This window comes from Tamandua tetradactyla, chromosome 16 (assembly GCF_023851605.1).
Source record: "Tamandua tetradactyla isolate mTamTet1 chromosome 16, mTamTet1.pri, whole genome shotgun sequence".
Taxonomy (NCBI): domain Eukaryota; kingdom Metazoa; phylum Chordata; class Mammalia; order Pilosa; family Myrmecophagidae; genus Tamandua; species Tamandua tetradactyla.
This window is the reverse complement of record NC_135342.1, coordinates 35,870,972-35,890,192: the sequence shown is the minus strand read 5'-3', so window position 1 is coordinate 35,890,192 and position 19,221 is coordinate 35,870,972.

Below are 19,221 nucleotides of genomic sequence, written 5' to 3'. Positions count from 1 at the left end.
GAGGATGCCTCCTGGGTAAGATGCATTTCTCCCTCCTCCCCTGGATCCTGGAGCTGAGCCCTTCCTGGGGGCAACAGGTCAATGGGCATGGCAATTTGTGGGTCATGCAGAGCGTGGGGTCTGTAGCGAGCATCTCCACGTAAGCTGCCGAGGGGCTTTGAGCCCCTTTGGTGCCAGGATGAAATGCCCACCTCCCACCAGCCCTCTCACCCCACCTCTATGCCACCACCACCACCACGAAGGTCTGCCCGAGCAGACATGCATCTCTATCACAAGAGCACTGTACCCGGTGCTCCAAAGGAGTCCGGCCCCAGCACAAATACACTTGAAATACATTCCGTGGATCTGGTGAAGATAGGTCGCTATTCAAGGAAGCATGATACATTCTTGAAGGGTCTGTTGCAACCCCTGGTTTATACTGGGAACCCTGTGACAGGAGAGGGGCCAGTTCCACCCAGGCACACACCTCATCAGCAGAGAGACCTGAGACCAGGGCCCCTGCTCCCAACTCCCAAACAACAGGCCTTAGGCTTACCAGGCTCTGCACAGTAGGGACTTTTTGTCAACCGGGGACGGCAAGGTGATTTATCCCTTTGTATCTATATATTTAAATGAGAAAAGTAAACCACAAACCTCTGAGCTGGGTTCTGCTAAAGTAATTTAACATCTGCTGCCACCTGAATCTAATTGAAACAATTCATTATCAAATTTACTGATCTGCTTAATGATTTTGTATTTCTCTTTCAAAACCGCCTTCCGCCTTCGCTAGCTTAGGTAAATTACTCTTCCCTTCGAACTGGAGATCTTGAAGGGACCCAGGAGAACAGCTAAGTCAAGCACCCTCGCTTTAAAGATGAGATGCCAGAGGTTCTCGGATGGAACCAACTTTCACAGGGTCACACAGAAAAGCAAGCAGGACTCAAACACAGGCTGCCTGAATCCCAGATCTCCTTCTGCCAGTGTAAATTCCTGGGTCTCCAAGTCATGCCACATCTCTACAGGGAAAGGAACAAGAGGGAACAGCAGAAAGGAGTGGCTGCTAAAAGGAAAAAAAAAAGAAGGGGGGGTAGGTGGAGGAGGAAGCAGGAAGGAGGGAAAAAAAGGGAAACTAGCCAGCCCTCTTTCCAGAGCTGGACATTTTTATGTTTGCTCAGTGGCAGTCTGTTAAAGAAATACTTCATTGTCACCGAGCATAGTCATTGAAGGCACCTTGGAAATTTGGACAATTTTCCTAGAATCAGGGCTTAAATAGCAACTCAATTTATGACACTTCCCGAGGCTGATGGCATTTGTATTCTCAGGTAAGGTCATCTGGGCAGAGACCCCACCCCCCACCCCATCGCCTCCCACCAATGCAAGAGGCATCTACGCTTCACTCTCAAGTAACTGATTATTCAACTGCTAAAATGTAAGTCACATATGTGTGTAGGCACGTTTGATTCCACGGTGTGTTTCTAAAAGAGAGCTCCTTTATTTCTGCCTGTAAAAGAGGAGAGTGAAAAGAGAAAAAGAACCACAAATAAGCATGTGAATAATTAGATCAGAGATAGAGGCCACCTTTTCTCCGTGTTGAAACTGTGAGGGGAAAAAGTACTAGCACATAATTGACATAATTGATCTAGCATTTTTTTCCCTTTTGCTGCAGTAATTTTTATGCATGCCATTGTCGCTGTTATTATCAGGATGTGATCTTGTGTGGTTGATAATACGGACTAGATATGAATGCGAGTACGCACCAGCCAATCACAGATCTATAGTGTCTATTTCTGCATCACCAGGTGCTATCTCATGGGAAATATCCTCTTTTTTGGCAGGCACACAGAGCGCTGCATTATCTGTCATTTTCATTAGATTCAAGCTACAGCTGAGCCAAAAAGACTTAGTTCTAGCATATGTGCTCAAAATGGCCACGCTGCGATTGTCCAAATTCACCCTTTCGGGATTGCATTACAAAACCACTGGAGCTAGAGTCAGAAATCAGAGTGAGCAGAGGGCCTGAACTCCATTTGGGAAACTGCGAACCCCATAAGCTCCTAAGACTTGAGCTTATTACCGTGATCACCTGAAAGGATCCGAAGAGATCCTGGCTTCCGTTGGCAGGCTCAATGCTGTCAGCACATTTTCAGCAGGGACGAAAGGGGACTCAACCTAGATTCTGAGGCCACTGAACAAAGAAAATCCATATTGTCCCCACCCACCCCCGGGCCTCTCCATGCACCCCAGCCTTCTCAGATCCTTAGCTGTAGTCGCCAGGGCTTGTCCTGGGCAGCCAACTTTGAACCCCCTAGGAGACTGTCCCTGCCCGATACATAATTAGATAGTCAGGGTGGCAGGAAAGCTAAAGAATCTTGAAGGCTGAAATAATTTGATTGCAAAAAGGTTGGGCCTGCAGGCAAGTTGAATTGTTTCCCCACCTGTTTTATAAATCCGATCTTATATTTGAACCTGAGGAGAGGACATATCTCAAAATCAAAATCACCCACCTTCCCCCGCCCCCCCAAAAAATTTTCCCAGTGAAAACTGCTAGAAATGGGAGAGCCACTGCGCTGGGAGAGGACAGTCATTCTGCCCAGGATCTAAAATTATTTTAAGCTGATATTGAAAAAACAAAGGAGAGAAATCTGAGCAGAAAATTGACTCTCTAGCAAACCAACAGGCCTGCCTCCTTGTCCTCAGAGGCTCCTCACTGTCCAGTCCAAAGATGAACCTCTTGTCACCAAATGCACCAGAAACTTGGATATTCAGCATCCTCTCTTGGTTCGGACAAGGTATAAGCAGAGTGTACATGTTAAGAAATGCAAGTTCCCCAGGGGACAGCTAATCAGAGGCTTTTATCTGGAGACTCTCCCCAGCTCCTGGAGGAAGTTAAGGAGTTGATTTTTTTTTTCTTCAGTAGTTCAATCTGCCAAAGGATTAGGGTTTTTTTTTCTTTCACATGGGCAGGCGCTGGGAATCGAACCTGGGTCCCCCAGCAAGGCAGGTGAGAATTTTTCTGCCCACTAAGCCACCGTGGCCCACCCAGGATTAGGCCCTTTTTATCCAACCAATTCCACTGGTAGGCAAATATTAAGCCCTTTGTTTAAAAATAAATAAGGAAAATTTCCTGGCTTCTTTGCAGATGCCCCTAATCAGACCCTCAACCTCAGCGACTCTAAGCCGTGTTCTGTCCTCGTGTGTGTGCATGTGTATTTAAGCAGAAGTCTGCCTTCCATCCTCTCCCCAGGCCCTGATAACCTTTAGTCTACCTTCTGACTCTATGAATTTGCTATGTCTAGATATATCATATGTGACATCATACAGTATTTGTCCTTATGTCCTTGTTTATTTCACTCAGTATAATATCTTCATGTTGTAGCGTATATCAATTTCATTTCTTCTTACGACCAAATAATATTCCATTGTGTATGTGCCACATTGTGTTTATCTATTCATCTGTTGAGACACATCTGTTGTTTCCCCCTCTTGGCTATTATGAATAATGCTGCAATAAACATTGGTGTGCAAGTATCTGTTTGAGTCCCCACTTTCTTTGGATGTATACCTGTGGGTAGAATTGCTAGGTTGTATGATAATCCCACATTCAACTTTTTGAGGAGCAGCCACACTTTTTCCACCAATAGTGCATGAGAATTTCAGTTTCTCTGTGTCTTCTCCAGCATTGTCATTTTCTGTTTGGTAAGAAGAGCCATCCTTGTGGGAGTGTGGCTATGCTCTTTCACACTGCCACTGGCAAAGATACCTTGGGCTACATCTCCTTTGAGCTGTGCAGAGAGTCCCAAATCCAGCAGCAAACATCCAGCCTTTGACTATGGGGGGAGGGGGGTTGCTCTATCCCAAAGCTCATCTTAGGTTTTCATGCCAGGGCAGCGACTTCACACACTATAATGACAAGTGGTTGAAATCTTCATCCGTTAATATGGGTCTGGCATCTTGTCCACAGCAAGTGGTTCCCAGCTTTCCATCTGCACTACCAAAGGTGACTGCTTGAATGACCAGCAAGCGAATTAAAATGGGACAGGAAGATTTTGAAGGCCCTGGAGCATTTTGGGTCCAGAGTATCAAGACCAGCAAGAAAAGCACAGCTGCCGAGTGGGGGGGGGCAAATGGGATCAATTTGAATTTTCTCTCAGCCACCAAATCATTCCTTCTGGGCCCTGAGACAATTCCCCAAGGCCTCTCTATTCTCACCCTCTGCAGCCTCTGTGCTCTCACATGCTGCAAATCTTTGGGTTCCAAATTTCTCCTACACCCCTCCAGGTCTGGCCAGACTGAATAGCTCAGTTTATGATTATGAGACTGAAAATGGGCTACAAAAAAACCTGATTGAAAAGATGTTCTCCTCTAGCAGCCCTGTTATCCATTAATTGCACCATGTTTCGAAACAAAATAAGTATATTTTTTATTACTAGAAATTCCCTCATATTTTCCTTCAATTATCACCCTGCTAATGGAAAGGAGGTAAGACAATCTGAAAGCATTTGAGTGAGAGAATATACAAACAAACTTTCAAACTGTCTTCCAGCAAGTGAGTTTAAAGTTATTGAATATGCAAATTGCCTTATTAAAAGAAGAATGATGTCTTTTTCAGCAATCAGTTTAATTACAGTGGAACCCTTCAATAGAGAAATCAACTTGTTTCTTAGAGTAAAAATTCTTTAGAAAGAGAATTTAGGTATAACAGATTAAAATTAGAAAATTTACACTTGGTGGGAAAGGACACTCATCTAACTGGTCTGGGGGTTACTGGGAGAGGTTGTAGGTGCAGGAGGAGGAGAGAAGTGGTGCCCCAGTCTACCCGTCTTCCATTCTCTTACTCTGTGAAGTTCAGAGAGGGAAGACTCCAGGCCTATGAAAAGGCATGAGAGGGCCTCTGCCTTAGGTCACTCTCTGCAGGGTAAACAGGGATTTGGCAAGTGGAACCTTGAGTATCAAGAGCAGAACTAAAGAGGTTTAATTATTTGGAAAACCTTCCATCAAAACCCTGTCCACTCTGTTCCAGGCCTTTCCTTCTCTTCCAGACCGACCATCAGACTTTGCCTGCCCTGGTGTCCATATCCCTGGAATCTACCCCCTGTTGAGGGATCAGAGATTCAGGGGACCAGCCAAGCCACTGTTCAGAGAAGACCCATCTGCTCCCTCCAGATGGCATTGGCCGATTTTAACAGAGGGTCCACTGGGGGTCTTATCTATCCTTCAAGCATAGAGTCCACTAGCAAAGCCCTTGGGGCCTCGTTCTGATCAGAGTCCTGGGGAGAACTGGCCCAGAGATACACCCAGTCCACATCCGTCCCTCCCACATGCCCCTCCACTCTGAGGTTAGGGTGGAGACAAGCCAGGATTTGGGGCAGAGGCCTGGGGTTGGACTCCTCTGTCATATCCCAGCAACATAACATGCCACTTAGTGACCACAGGTAAATTATTTCACCTTTCTATGCTTCTGTTTCCTCACCTATTACATGGGGGAAATGATGCTTTCTCCTTCAGATGGTGGTTTTGAAACTTGAAAGAGGAAATCCAGATGACTTAGTACAGTACCTGGCATGTGGTAGCACTCACTTCATGCTAGCTAGTAATAGCGGTGGTAGCAGCTATGTAGAAATGGTTTAATCTCTGATCCATTGCTACCTGAGCTGTTATTCAAGTCTGAAACGAACTGCATGACATACTCTAGAAATGCACACGCAGCCGTCCATTCAGGGAACCTCTAATTCCAGAGCACCTACCATGTGCCGTCAGCTGGGAAGAAGTGAATACATCCCCATCTTTTTACATTCTAGTGGAAAGACAAAAACACAAAAAGCAGGGAGAGGTCACAGCTGAGACAAAGGCCCTGGGGCAGACATGGGTCTGACATGGTCCAGGGGCAGCAGCAGGTCACTGGGGCTGGAGCACAATGTGAGAGGGAGAGAGGAGGAGGAAATTCGGTCAGGAACTGGCGGGAGGCCAGGCCAGGGAGGGTCCCTTGGGCCACAGAAATGGAGAGGCTTCAGAGGGTTTTGAGCAAAGGCCTAGTATTATCTGAGGTGTGTTTTAAAAGGAAGAGCTGGCTACTGCGATTGAGTGGATCGGGATGGGGGAGCTGTGAGGAGGCTGCTGCAGTGCCCAGCCTGGGCGTGAGGGAGCAGGGTGGCAGCAGTGAGCACAGATGGGAAACGCTGCTGCAGTTGGATGTTCCAACGGGCAAGCCACCGGTTCGCGGCGCAGATGAGATGACGGGTCTGAGAGTCACAAAGAGGACAAAACAACTCAAGGTTTTCATGCAGTTAATGTAAGCTAATTTGTAAACGAGAAATCCATGACTCTCTCATTGCGAAAAACAACAAATTGGCCTGTGGTCTAAATTGGGATGGACTTACCTATCTTATTTAACTCATTACAAGTCAACAGCGTATAAAAGGGAGGTCAAATTAAGAATACAGCATCCATGCCCCACATGAAGAATATTCACATATAAAGACAATGTGAACATTAAGGGATACATGGAAAGTGCTCATATATATTTTACTCCTGTCTGGGTTTTGAAATCAGCAAATTTGCTCTCACCTCAGGGCCTGGGCATTTCTAGAATGCCCTTCCCCAGACCTTCGCCCAGCTGACCCTTCCTCATCATCAAACATTCTCTACACCTCGTTCACTCTCTACCGTAACATCTCTTTTGATTTCATTGCATTTGCCATTTTATGAATTTGTCTTAGTTGTCTGTCTCTGTCTATCTATCTATCCATCTATCATTAATATCTAATCTAATTACTTTTCAGTTATTATTTTATGAGTTCATCTTAATTAGTTATGTGCTTATCTATCTATCTCTCATCTACCTATTATCTGTCTGTCTGTCTGTCTGTCCATCTATCTGTAGGTTTATCTCCCCTATGAGAATATAATCCCCAGTAGCTGTTTTTTGAGTGAATGAACTAAGTGATTAAATGAAGGAAGGTCAAATAAATCCACCTGTGACCTGAGATTCAGGAAAGAGAGGCCTGGAATTCTCCCGAGACAAGATGACACTGGTATGGAGAAGAGAAGGTTCCTGATGAGAACCAGAATGAGGCAGGTGGGAGACAACAGAGCCAGAAGAGAAGGGCCAACGAGAGGGATCAGGGAGGAAGTGGACAGGATGAGAACAAACCTATGGGGCAATCCATCTCTGACAGCCAAATCCCTCCTGACTGAATTCTGCTTTTTATTTTTAATCCAGAGAGGAACTTACCCTCTCCTGTGACTGTTCCATTGACTGTGAAGCAATGCAACAAATCAAACCTAGAGCAGGGCGGGTTGCAGGCTGGGCTTTCCCTGGGAGTGTGTGGAGTCAACCGGGGGGGAAACGAGCCTGGTGGCTTCTCCCCAATCCTGGACCAAGGGACCTAGAGATGGGGTTCAGTTCATCACCCATGGCACGGTTGCCCCCAGAGGCCCAGACTGGGACAGGCACACAGCCATCTCCTGCTGAGGCGAACAACTGGCAGCCCGGAGTTCTCATGTCAGGCTGTCCCACTGGCACACTGTGTTTTCTGTTCTGTTGATCGATTTTAATGAAAACAAAAAAGGAGAAGCTGTCTGCAAGTGTTAAACATTATGCACATAAATGTTATCAAAACTGTGAAGAAAAATGCCCCATGTATGATTTACGTTGAAATCATCTCTCCCAGGTTGTCATGGTCTTTGTTTTTGTTTTTTTTTTGCTTTTTTTTAAGTTTTAGATGGAATGATTAGTTAAAACTTCCCTGTGCCCGGGAAGGCACAGCAGTTGTTGTTTCTGGTTTGTTTTTATTTATTTATTTTTGAGCGATGCATGGTCTAGAAATCGAACCAGGGTCTGCAGAGTGGAAGGCAAACATCCTGCCACTGAACCTGCCATGCACCCTGGTTTGTTTGTTTGTGTTTCCCACTAGAATATGAGTGCCTTGAGGGCAGAGATCTCATCTTTCCTGTTCACAGCATTAGCCCCAGTACCTGGCTCAAGGGAGGTGCTCACTAATTATTATAAATAAATGAACAACCTGCAAGGGATGGTGGCCATGGCAACCCCACAGCAGGTGAGGCCCTCAGCTGGTGTCTGTGTGGGTCACCTCAACGAGCCCTTACCTTGTTGGCCTGCTGGGAGGATTACCATTATCCCCATTTTCCAGGCTGGGAAACTGAGGCTGGGGGAGGAGAGGCTGTGCCTACAAGTGAGGCTGATAGCCAAGAGTAGAACCCAAGTTTGATCCCCTCTCCCCAGGTCTCCAAGTACCCATTGCTGGGCACCCTCCTAGGCCCTCCCAGGTGCTGCAGCCGTGGCCCTGCCGGAAACCTGCCTGTTTCCTCTGAGAATGGAGCCCTTTGCTGTCACAGTCCACTAACATTGGAGTCTGTTTGCTTCATGGACGGAGACAGTGCCTGAGGCAGTTGAAACCCTGCTTCAAACCACCTTGGCAGCGCCCAGCCACGCTGACCAGATCAAATTGGAAGTTTCAGTGCTTGGCAGGCACTGGCTGACTCAATTAAGGGAGTCGTTATGTTGGATTCGCCAGGCCTTCCCCACGTGCGGGACTGAGGCCCCGTTCACCGTAGCAGAGTCGCAGTCCCCCTTCCTTGGGGTCAAACTCCCTCCTGAGCAGTTTGGGGTCCTGGGTGCTGTACCTCCATAGCCCCTGTAGGCTTCTTCCTCATGGGCCCTCACCTCTATCCCCTGGAACCCTGCAATCTACAGTACCCTCAGCCAGGGAAACCCTCCCTTCTTCCCCTGGCACACCTATTCCTTTCCTTGCTTGCTGCAACCAAAGACCTCTCATCCCCAGAGGCTTCTCTCACCACCACCCTGTCCCCAGGCAGGGCCTGGGCTTCCCTGCCCCTTCTCCCACACCGTTGTCCTGATTAACCCCAAGGTTCCTACTGGCTCACAGCACCTGCTCTCAGGTGCTCCTCACCCACCATGCTTTCCACACACCTCAGGCCCAGCTCAGAAATTTGGAAATGGTTCCTCTGTAGCACAGATCAGGGAGGAATGAAGGCCATCATCAATGGCTTCTGCCCGACACAGCACAGCTGTCCAGCCCCGTGGTTGTCCGGTGGGAGACAGGCTGCACAGCAGCACCTGGCTGAGCTCTCCACCTCCTGGTGCCACGACCTGACTTCCAGAATGGTGCACGTGAGGGGTCGCGGCTGGTCAGGGCTGTGGGGCCCCTGGGATTCGGGGACCAGTGAGGGTAGATCACTTTGTGCTGCCAAAATCTTACATGGGTGGAAGTGACATAGCAGATGAGGAAATCCATTACCTAAAATTCCAGCTTCTTATGGGGAATTACAGGGTGCGTGTGGGGAAATGACTGGGGCAGAGAGGCTCCAGCCCACTGCCCATAGGGGAGCAGCTGCTTCACTGGGATGGACCTGCAGCTCCCCAAACACAAGGTGGGTGTTTTGTTTTTACGTCCTGCCCCCACTACTGACCCAACACTGGGTTGGGCCCCAGTAAACAGATAATAATAAAAATGCTGACAGTATTTGAAGGCTATTGTCTTCATCTCCTAGGTTTGCTGCAACAAATGAACACCTATTTGGTAGCGTAAAGTAGCAGAGATATTTCCTCTGGCAGTTCTGGAGGCCAGAAGTTGGAAATCAAGGTGCACATGGGACTTCCCTGCCAGTGCTAGGTGACTGCCAGCATCCCTGGCTGTGCCCTGCACCACTGCCGTCCCTCCCTCCCTCTCCACATGAGCTCCAGCACTGCATGGCTTTTGGTCTAATGTCCTCTGCCTCACTCTTATAAAGACACATAGGGAGGCATCTAGGGCCCCAGGATAATGCAGGACAAGCTCCTTTTCTCAAGATCTTTAACTTAATCACATCTTCTGACATATGAGATCATATTCACAGGTTCCGAGGATCCGCAAGTAAATATGTCATTGGGGGGCTGTTTCCTTTTTTTAATCTTTGGTAGATTAATCTACAGTTCTCATGTAACTTGGGACCTTGGGCCAGGAATATTTTCATTCAATCCTCATGTCGACCGAAGAATCAGGGTCTATCATTGCCCCATTTTACAGCACTTGGGTGGGGAATACAAAAGGCTCCTGACTAAAAGTTTAATAGTTATTTTCTGTCCCTCGTAATCAGATACTGTGGACTGTGCCTTGGTGGAGGAGGTATAGATCCTGATGTCTACTAAGGCCTGGGGTTAAAATCCGCTCCTGCCTTCATTTCCTCATACCATCAGCTTCACAGAATAGCTCTTCTGAGTATTAAAAGAAACAATGTATGGACATAGTTAGCTCAGAGCCCAGCAAAGATGAATCATCCAGTCCACGGTTGGACACATGTTTGCTGTGTGCTGAGCTCCGGGTGGCGGTTAAGAGTTGGCAGAGAGAGTCATTGGTATCACCTGACAACTAGTTCCCAGCATTAGTGATGGTACTCAGGGGCAAATGCCAGCTATGCCCCGCCTGTCCCCTCAACTGTACCTGCATGCCAGAAGGAAGCATCGAGAACATTCTATGGAAGCCCTGGGGAAGAGAATGACAGCACCCCTGACCTTCTCTGCGGGAACTCATGGATCACAGTGTGCAGAAGGCAGGTATGTTCCAGTATGAGAAGTCTCTTTGGAGTTGTGTGGCCCCTGCTGGAGACCAGAGGAAGGAGAATGAGTATTTGTCTTGGAAGAGAGAAGGCTAGAACAGGGTCCTGCAAGAGGCAAGCATCAGATGCTGGAGCTGTAAGTGCCAAGAGCCAATGTCCTAGTAAAATGTGCACCTTGGATCTCTGGGGAGGGAGGGGGAGGAACCAGGAAATAGAGCAGCTGAGCATCCAACACGAGGTGTCACCTGGGAGGCCAATAAGGACAGTGCAGGTGATGACTATGGACCTGATGGGTGAATAGTCAGGGTCCCGGCAGGGAATCGAGGGCTCACCAGTGGGAATTAGAGGGAATTTATTGACAGGACAACTTGCAAACGTGTGGGGAGGGACCAAGAGAAAACAGCAAAGGATGATAAAATAACTTAGGGCTAGCAGCAGTGGGAAGCCATTGCTTCCCCCAAACCTGGAGGGTCAGGGAAATGGGCCTTAGAGACCCCAGAGAGAGATGCAGCCACAGGAAAAAGCCATCTGCCAGAGACTGTGGCCGCGCACAGGAGAATACAGCCACTGTGAACCTGTGACCCCAAAAGGAGGAAGCCAGGGGAATAAATATTCTGACTTCACTCTGAGCTCCCTCTCTTCTGGGGCTCCCCATTGGCTATTCCAAAATGGAAGTTAGAAGGCAAGGGAGCCTCTGGATCAAGTTCATATGGGTCAGTTTCCTGGGCATAGAGCAGGATGAGAGGGATGGAGAGTAGATCTGGAGGGGTGGCTTAGTTTGTCAGAGTTGCTACCACAAAGATCACATAATGTGTTGGCTTAAACAATGAGAATTTTTTTTGAGGTGGGGCATGCATGGTTCAGGAATCGAACCTGGGTCTCCCGCATAGAAGGCAAGCATCCTCCCACCAAACCACCCGTGCACCCCAGCAATGAGAATTTTTTGGCTCATGGTTTTGAGGATAGAAAATCCTGAAATCAAGCTATCAGCAAGGTTTTCTTTCTCCCCTTCAGTAGTCTTGATTAAGGCCCACCCCACTTCAGGTGACTATAACTAAAAATAACATCTTCAAAATAATGTTGACATCGGTAGCAGAGGTGCTGGTGAATGTGGCTACCCAGCATTGAGCTTCTACATGACCACTGGCCGTGCTGAGGGTTATCATTCATCACATCAGCTCAAGGAGATAAGGAGATTCTTCCAGACTTGGCAGAGCTACAGTGGATCAACTGCCAGATTTGGCCCCTGTATCCTTAGACCTCCCTCCAAACACAGTTTGGCAAAGTACCTGATCCTGGCACCTTGAGTTGTAATTGTGTGGTTTCATCTGTCTTTCTAATCTCTCTGTGGAGCCCTCTGGATAAGTGTGACATCACCGTAACCCAAGACATGCAGCCATGTCTAGCACAGTGTCCGCCACTCAAGAATTGCTAAACCAATGATGATCAATGAATGAATGAATGAATGAATGAATGAAGAGAGACTCCATACCATCAGGTCTGAGACAGCAAGATCCAGGCCTCACACCTGCTCCTGGTGGAGCCTGGCCAGTCATGGATATTTAGCAAATATTGAAGAAAAGTCAACACAGCGGGTCTGTGACATTTCAGTTCTCTCTGATGCACATTTTCCCCCATCCAAACATGGACTGAAAAACAATCCGAGCTTTTCAGTGTGATCTGGTTCCTAGAGATTTTCCCAAGCCCAAACTCTGAGCTCACAGTGTGGATGTTTGTACAGCATCTCTGTATTGCATGTGGAAACCCACAGCCCAACATAGCTCAGAATTGCTAATCACCTTGGGATTGTTGTGTTAATAAGTGAAAATACAGAGAAACACAAACCTGTCTTCCTGTTAATGTTAATTTTGGTCCCAAAAAACGCTGCTAAAACATATTGCCGGGTATGTCACAGATGTTCCCTCTTTTCTACGTGCGAGAAATTGAAAGTGAGAGCTGGCCATGCTGACAGCGTTTCTGTCGCTTTGATGGTAAATGTGACTAGGTCATTTTCTTACCACTTGATCCTGTTGTTTTTTCTGACCATCCCCTTGTGCCGAGGTGCACATCGGGGCTGGCATGTAATTCTATGCGTATTACCACAACCAGCTCAATAGACTGATAAAGGTGAGCAATTTAAAAATAAGTGGAGCCATGTCACCTTCTTGTCAACCCACTCACAAATTCCACTGTATGCAGAACACATATAACGACCTGCTTGTGGGGTACTAAGCAGACTCTCAGGTTGTTCATCCCCAGAGCTCATTAGGTTAAGAGATGACACAAGACAGGTGACTCTCCAGTTTGATAGAGGTCTGGACTGTCCTGGTGAGAAGAGATTTAGAGCCACTTATCAGCACTGCGTTCTTTCATCTTGTCCTAGTTTATCTTCCAGGTGCAGAGGCTGTTTTGAAGAACAAGAAAGTGTCATCATTTGGAGTGATTACAAAGAGGAAACTCACCCAGCATTTTGTGGCTTTGGAGTTTTTTTTCTTACTGTGCAGAGAGCAGTTTGTTATGGACATCAGTAGGGGACGGATTCTGGGATTTAAGCCACAGTAATATTAGGGAAGACTGGGAAGTTGCCCCCTCTGGAACAGGGAGGGCTGTGTCCACCCCTTCTGAGAGTTTTTCTTTTGGATTTCTCTGCAGTGCCTGGGGTCTGTGACTGGGTAGGCGGAGAGAGCAAAGCCTTTGGGCAGCTTGGAGAGGGAGAGCTGGAGCCAGCCTAGTACCAAGGGACTAGACCAACTTCAGCTACTAGGAGGAAATGCCAAGCTAAGCAGAAAGCATGGCCAAACCATTGAGGAAATGAGGGAGCTGGGGCTGACTCCACAGCAGCAGAACTTTCATTTTGTCAGTTTACTTACCAATGGGAGAAATGCAGCAAGGAGGAGAACCCCAGAGGGGTAGCTGAGCAACCCCAGACAGACCTGGAATTCTTGAGGTGGCAATGGGCTCTTATTATTATCCTTTTTAATCATCTCTTTAGGCAATTCCATCAATGGAAAATGGCAACCTCCTTGCAGGTATTTAGTACTGACCAGTGTTGATGGGGGTCTTTCTCTCCTCTGTCAAGCCAAGGGAACAGCTACATGCTGGACTCCAAAAGAGAAGCCAGAAGGAGCTGCAGCCCTCACATGAGCCCCCAGGGCTTCTGCTTCTGATTACTCTTCCATGGTAGGTGCATTCAGGCTCTGTCATTTCCACTGCAGATGTTACTGCTGTTATATGGATTAGGGGAGCATTATTAGCTTCATGCTCTAAATAAAGATAAGTGGTTTCTATTATGCTTTGAGCATGGGATATGGGCTTGGGGTATTCCCAGTATGGGTGCCATCCCAGTCCCTGCCCAGGGTCAGAGCAAGAACCTCAGATGGAACATTGGGAGGTGGTGCCTGGAGGCCTAGGGAGCAGGATGGGGCTTATGCTTTCCCAGGTAATCACTTCTGCACCCAACTTGCATGCTGGGTATCCAGCCAAAGTGGAGATTGTCTGCCAAAATGAAGTTCAAAGACAGGGCCTTTATTGGGAAGAATCACCTAGATGATCATTGTCAAGGCCCCTTGGCTAGTGTCCAACTGAAAACTGCCTTAAGGGATGAGGCAGGCACGTCTCCACAAATTCCTTTTGTAAATGTCCATGCAACATTGCTGAACGATAGGTCACAATCTACACAAAAATTCACAGTCCACAAGAAATAATCCACACCCTGGGAAGGGCCTGACATCTGACCCCTGCTCCCCACCCCAAACCAAGAGCTGCATTCCAGGTGCTTCCAAGGAAAGCGATCGAGCAGAGGTCCTCAAAAAGAAAGGAGAAACTGGTTTGCTTATATGTCACTGCTTGTCAACTTTCCCTTCAGGATGGACTTCCCTTGCAGCCAGACCCTTCTTCATTGCTTTTATCCGAAACCTCAAGCTATGGCAGGCCACCATGTGTCAGATGTGATCATAGAAGATCAGTTCTTTTTTTGACAAGTCTCTAAGGTATAAGGACCTACCTCAGAGAGGACAAGTGAAGAGAAATAAGTAAAAACTGAGAAGAAGAAAGTGATATCTGTAGAGGCCCATAGAAGAGAGAAAATTCTAGCTGCGTTGTCACAATGACACAATGAGAACCTATGCAACACATCCCTTTCCTTTACCCGATTTGAAGAGAGGGGGCCATACCACGGGGGCGGCCCTGCCCATTTACCTTGAGAAAAATAATCTGCACAAAAAATAGAATTCTGTTCCCATTCTAAGTGTTAGTAGGTTGGGAATCAGGTATATCTGGGGGATTTCCTTCCTGAATAGGTGAGGAAACGGCATGGAGACAGGTAGCCCCAGGCTTCCCCAGGTTTCAGTGAGTGTCAAAAGATAGTTGCATCCCATTGATTCAAAGGCACATGGGTCTATCCTAAGATGGTTCAACCTTTCTTAAGGGAAATATAAGAGGGCAGCCAACCTCCGCGGGAGGGAGCTGATGTTTCCATCTCTCGCATTTCGATGAGCAAGACATTTTGCTCTGTCCCCCTTTCCAGTCCCTGAAAGGAAGAGATGGGCAGGCCACTGAAGTGTTTTGACTGAAGCGTCTTTGGTGTTCCCTTTCTAATAAAGGACCATATATTAATGCCGGATGGTCATTTTTTTTTAGCCCTAAAGTAATACCAGTACTCTCATTGCTCAAGAAACTGCTGAGCAAAACCTTCCAACAATGTGTCTCCCCGGCATACCTTAACCCTATTGATAATGATAAAGTCTCATAAATCTAGGTAAATCTTTAATTACGCCTTCAGAACATGAAGATATTATGACTGTGACACAGTCATAAAGGGCACATTCAAAGTTAGTTCTATACACATTTTATGAATGTATAAAAGTGTAGTGGTGGCTAGAGTTAAAAAGAAAAGACAAAGAAAAAAAATTGCATGTTTGCTTCCCAGTTGCAATCATCTTTAAAATGGGATTTTAATTCCTTCTTACAAAGTAATTGTTGGGAAATGCTCTGTCTCTTGACTTCTACATTTTTTATTAAAATCCACGGCATCAGCTTTGCCAAATCCAATTGCCTGTTACAAAAAATTACAAGTTAAGATGTAGGGAGTGTTTTTTAAGATTCCTTTTGGCCTAAAAACTGTTCTTTCTGATATTAGGACTACGTGAAGTATTTATGGAGAGAGGAGCCCATGCCCTATTGCTATAACAAAGTCTTTGAATTGTTCCGTTCTCTACAAGCAGGTGATTGCAGCCTCATCCTTCCCCCACCCCTTGCTTTGATTACTAACCCTATGCAATTTATTTTTATCTTGGGCCAACGCATATATCTTCACTTGTGTGAATAATATAGAGAAAGACTAAGTTCTTTTATTTTGCTAATTAAACCGCATTTTTCAAAATCTGGCGAGGTAGTAAGTGACAGGATTAACAAGGGCACTTTGCAGAGTTTTGCTGTTTTCCTGATTAGATTAGAGGTATTTGCTATGGAAGCAGGAGCTGATGAAGTGGTTTCCTGGATGTGAATGACTGCGTGACCCTAGCTTATCACTGCTGTTTCATAAAGAAGTCTTCTTTAGTGTCCAGGAAGCCCATTCAAGAGTGAAAATGACATTAGCAAAAAGTGAAGCAAAAGGTCAGTAGAACAGAATGAGTAGGGGGAAGGAAAAGAAAAAAATGCATTCCTTTGCTTTCTTTTTTTCTTTTTTTCCCCCTGAAGGATTAAGGAAGACTGCTCAGTTACAGTCTCTATGCTGAGCAGAGTGGGGTTGAGCCGGTGAGCTGAGCCTCAGTATTGTATTCTCCTGAGACAGGGATGACTTTCCTAGCCTCTGGAGTTTAAAGGTAAGCATCATACATTTTTTAAAGGGAGGGGGAGGTAGGAAGCATCTGGAGGAAAGCTCCAACTCACCCTCCCCGCACCCCGACGAGGCAGATTATTCCCATGGGCATCTGCAGACCCCTTGGAGCCCATTCCGTAGCTCCACCCAGCTGGGCTTAGTGCTCATCTTGAGGGCAGCCAAGGGCCAAAGCAAGAGAACAGACGATGTCCACTCCCCATTTCCTCCATACAGCGCCCCTTGCTGAACCCCACCCCCAGCTTCTGAGTGCCTCAGGAGAGGCACACTAAATGGAAAGAGCAATGCCAAACAAATAAGAGGGGGGATCTCAGGAAGGGGGTGTACTGTGTCAAATCCTCCAGTCCTGGGTGAGCAGGGGGTTGCTGTGTGGTGGGAGTGAAATTAGGAGTGAGAGGGTAGCTGGTGGGTATGTATCCAGGTAAGGCATACATTGCCTGTATTATTATCCTCTCCTCCCCCAATCCCTCTTCTCATCTTTCCCAGATACACATGTTATTTTCTTTTATAATCAAGGAATAATTTGCATCCAGCAAAAGGCACATATCTTAAGTGTACAGATGGATGACCTCTGGCAAATGCATACACATGTGTGATCCACATTTCTATTGAATATAGAATATTCCCAGCACCCCAGAAAGTTCCCGTTTGCTCCTTTCCATTGAATCCCTGCCTTGCTGCTCACCCAAACAACCACCGTTCTGATTCCTATTATCATAAATTAATTTTGCCTATTGTAGAACTTCAGTACAAATGGAATCCTACAGAATGTTCTCTCTGTGTCTGGTTTTGTGTTTCTATGATTCTCCATTTGTCATGGGTATCAATAGTTCATATTTTTCGCTTAATGAGTAATATTGTGTTGTACACATCTACCACAGTTTTTTATCCATTCAACTTTTGGTGAACATTTCGGGTTGCTTGTGACTTTTGGCAATAATGAATAAAGTTGCTCTTTCCATTCTTGTGGAAAACATACATTTTTTTTTCACTTTCCTTGAGTAAATGCCTCGGAGTAGAATGCTGGGCCAGAAAGAAAGGTATATGTTTGATTCTATGAAAGATGACCAAATGGTTTTCCCAAGTGGGGTTGCACCATTTCACATTTAGCCAACATTTTGTGAGAGCTCTACTCTCTACTTGTTCCATGTCCTCACCAACATTTAGTGTTGTTTGTCTTTTCTATTTTAATCATTAGTGGTTATGTATAACTCTTCAAACAGGGTTTTTAATTTGCATTTCTCTGATGACTACTTACATGGATCACTTTTTCATGTACTTACTGGTGACTAGAATATCTTCATTTGTGAAGTGTCTGTTTAAATTTTTTGCCCATTTTTACTGAGATGTCTATTTTGTCACTGAGTTGTATGAGTTATTTATATATTCTGAATAGCAGTCCCTTTCCAGATACATGCATTGCAAATATTTTTTCACAATACACATTATAGTCGCCAGTTCATTTATTTTCTTCTATTTTTTAACTGAGCACACAGTAAAATTGACTTTTGGGTGTACAGTTCCATGAATATGAACACATGCAGAGTCATGTATCTGCCACCACAATCAGGACATGGATCCGTTATGTCACCTCCAGAAACTCTCTTATTGCTGTCCCTACAAAATCACATGCTTTCTTCCCTCAGCCCCGGGAAACCACTGATCTCTGTCACTATAGTTTTTCCTCATGAAGAATGTCATATAAACATATTCATACAGCACGTAAACTTTGAAACTGATTTCATTCTTTTCATATGTCTTTGAGATTCATGCAAGTTTCTGAGTATATCAGATCACTCCTTTTTACTGCTGAATAGTATACCATTGTACCAATTCTTTTTTTCTTTCTTTCTTTTTTTTTTTCTCATGGGCAGGCACCAGGAATTGAACCCAGGTCTCCAGCATGGCAGGTGAGAACTCTGCCTGCTGAGCCATTGTGGCCTGCCCGCCAATTCATTTTTAATGGTGACTTTTGATAAGCAGAAACCTTTAATTTGGATAAAATCTAACCTACCAATCTTCTCTTTTATGGTTTGTACTTTCTACCACCCATCTAAGATATATTTAACTACTCAAAGACAATGGAGTATCTTCCTATGTTTATTTCTAAGAGCCTTACAGTTTTAGCTTTTACATTTAGATTTATAGTCTACCACAAATTCATTTTCTTAATGCAGTTTTTTTTTTAGATAAATTCACACACCATACAAACCATTTGAATTACACATCACTGGCTCACAGTATTATCACATAATTGTATATTCAGCCTGTTTTGGTTTGATAAACCTTCCAGAATGCAATATGCCAGTAATGGGTTTGGCTTTTATAAGGGGAATTTGTTAGGTCACAAGTTTATAGTTCTAAGACTATAAAAATGTCCAAACTAAGGCATCCAGTGAAAGACACCTTGACTCAAGAAAGGCCAATGGGTCCAGAACACTTCTGTCAGCTGGGATGAAAGAGTATTAAAATATCACTGTTAACTACAGTCTGTAGTTTACAAAGGTACATTTTTCCATATACTGCTCTGTTATTAACTCCTTGTAATAGTGTTATGCATTTGTTCTAACTCATGAAATAACTTTTTTATATTTGTACAGTTAATCAAGGACATTGTCCACCGCAAGATTCACTGTGTTATACATTCCCATGTTTTAACCTCCAACTTTCCTTCTGGTGGCATATATGACTCTAAATTTCCCCTTTTCACCACATTCGCACACCATTCAGCACTATTAATTATTCTCACAATAGCATGCTACTATCACCTCTGTCTATTTCCAAATGTTAAATTCAATCTAGCTAAATATAATGCACACATTAAGCAACTG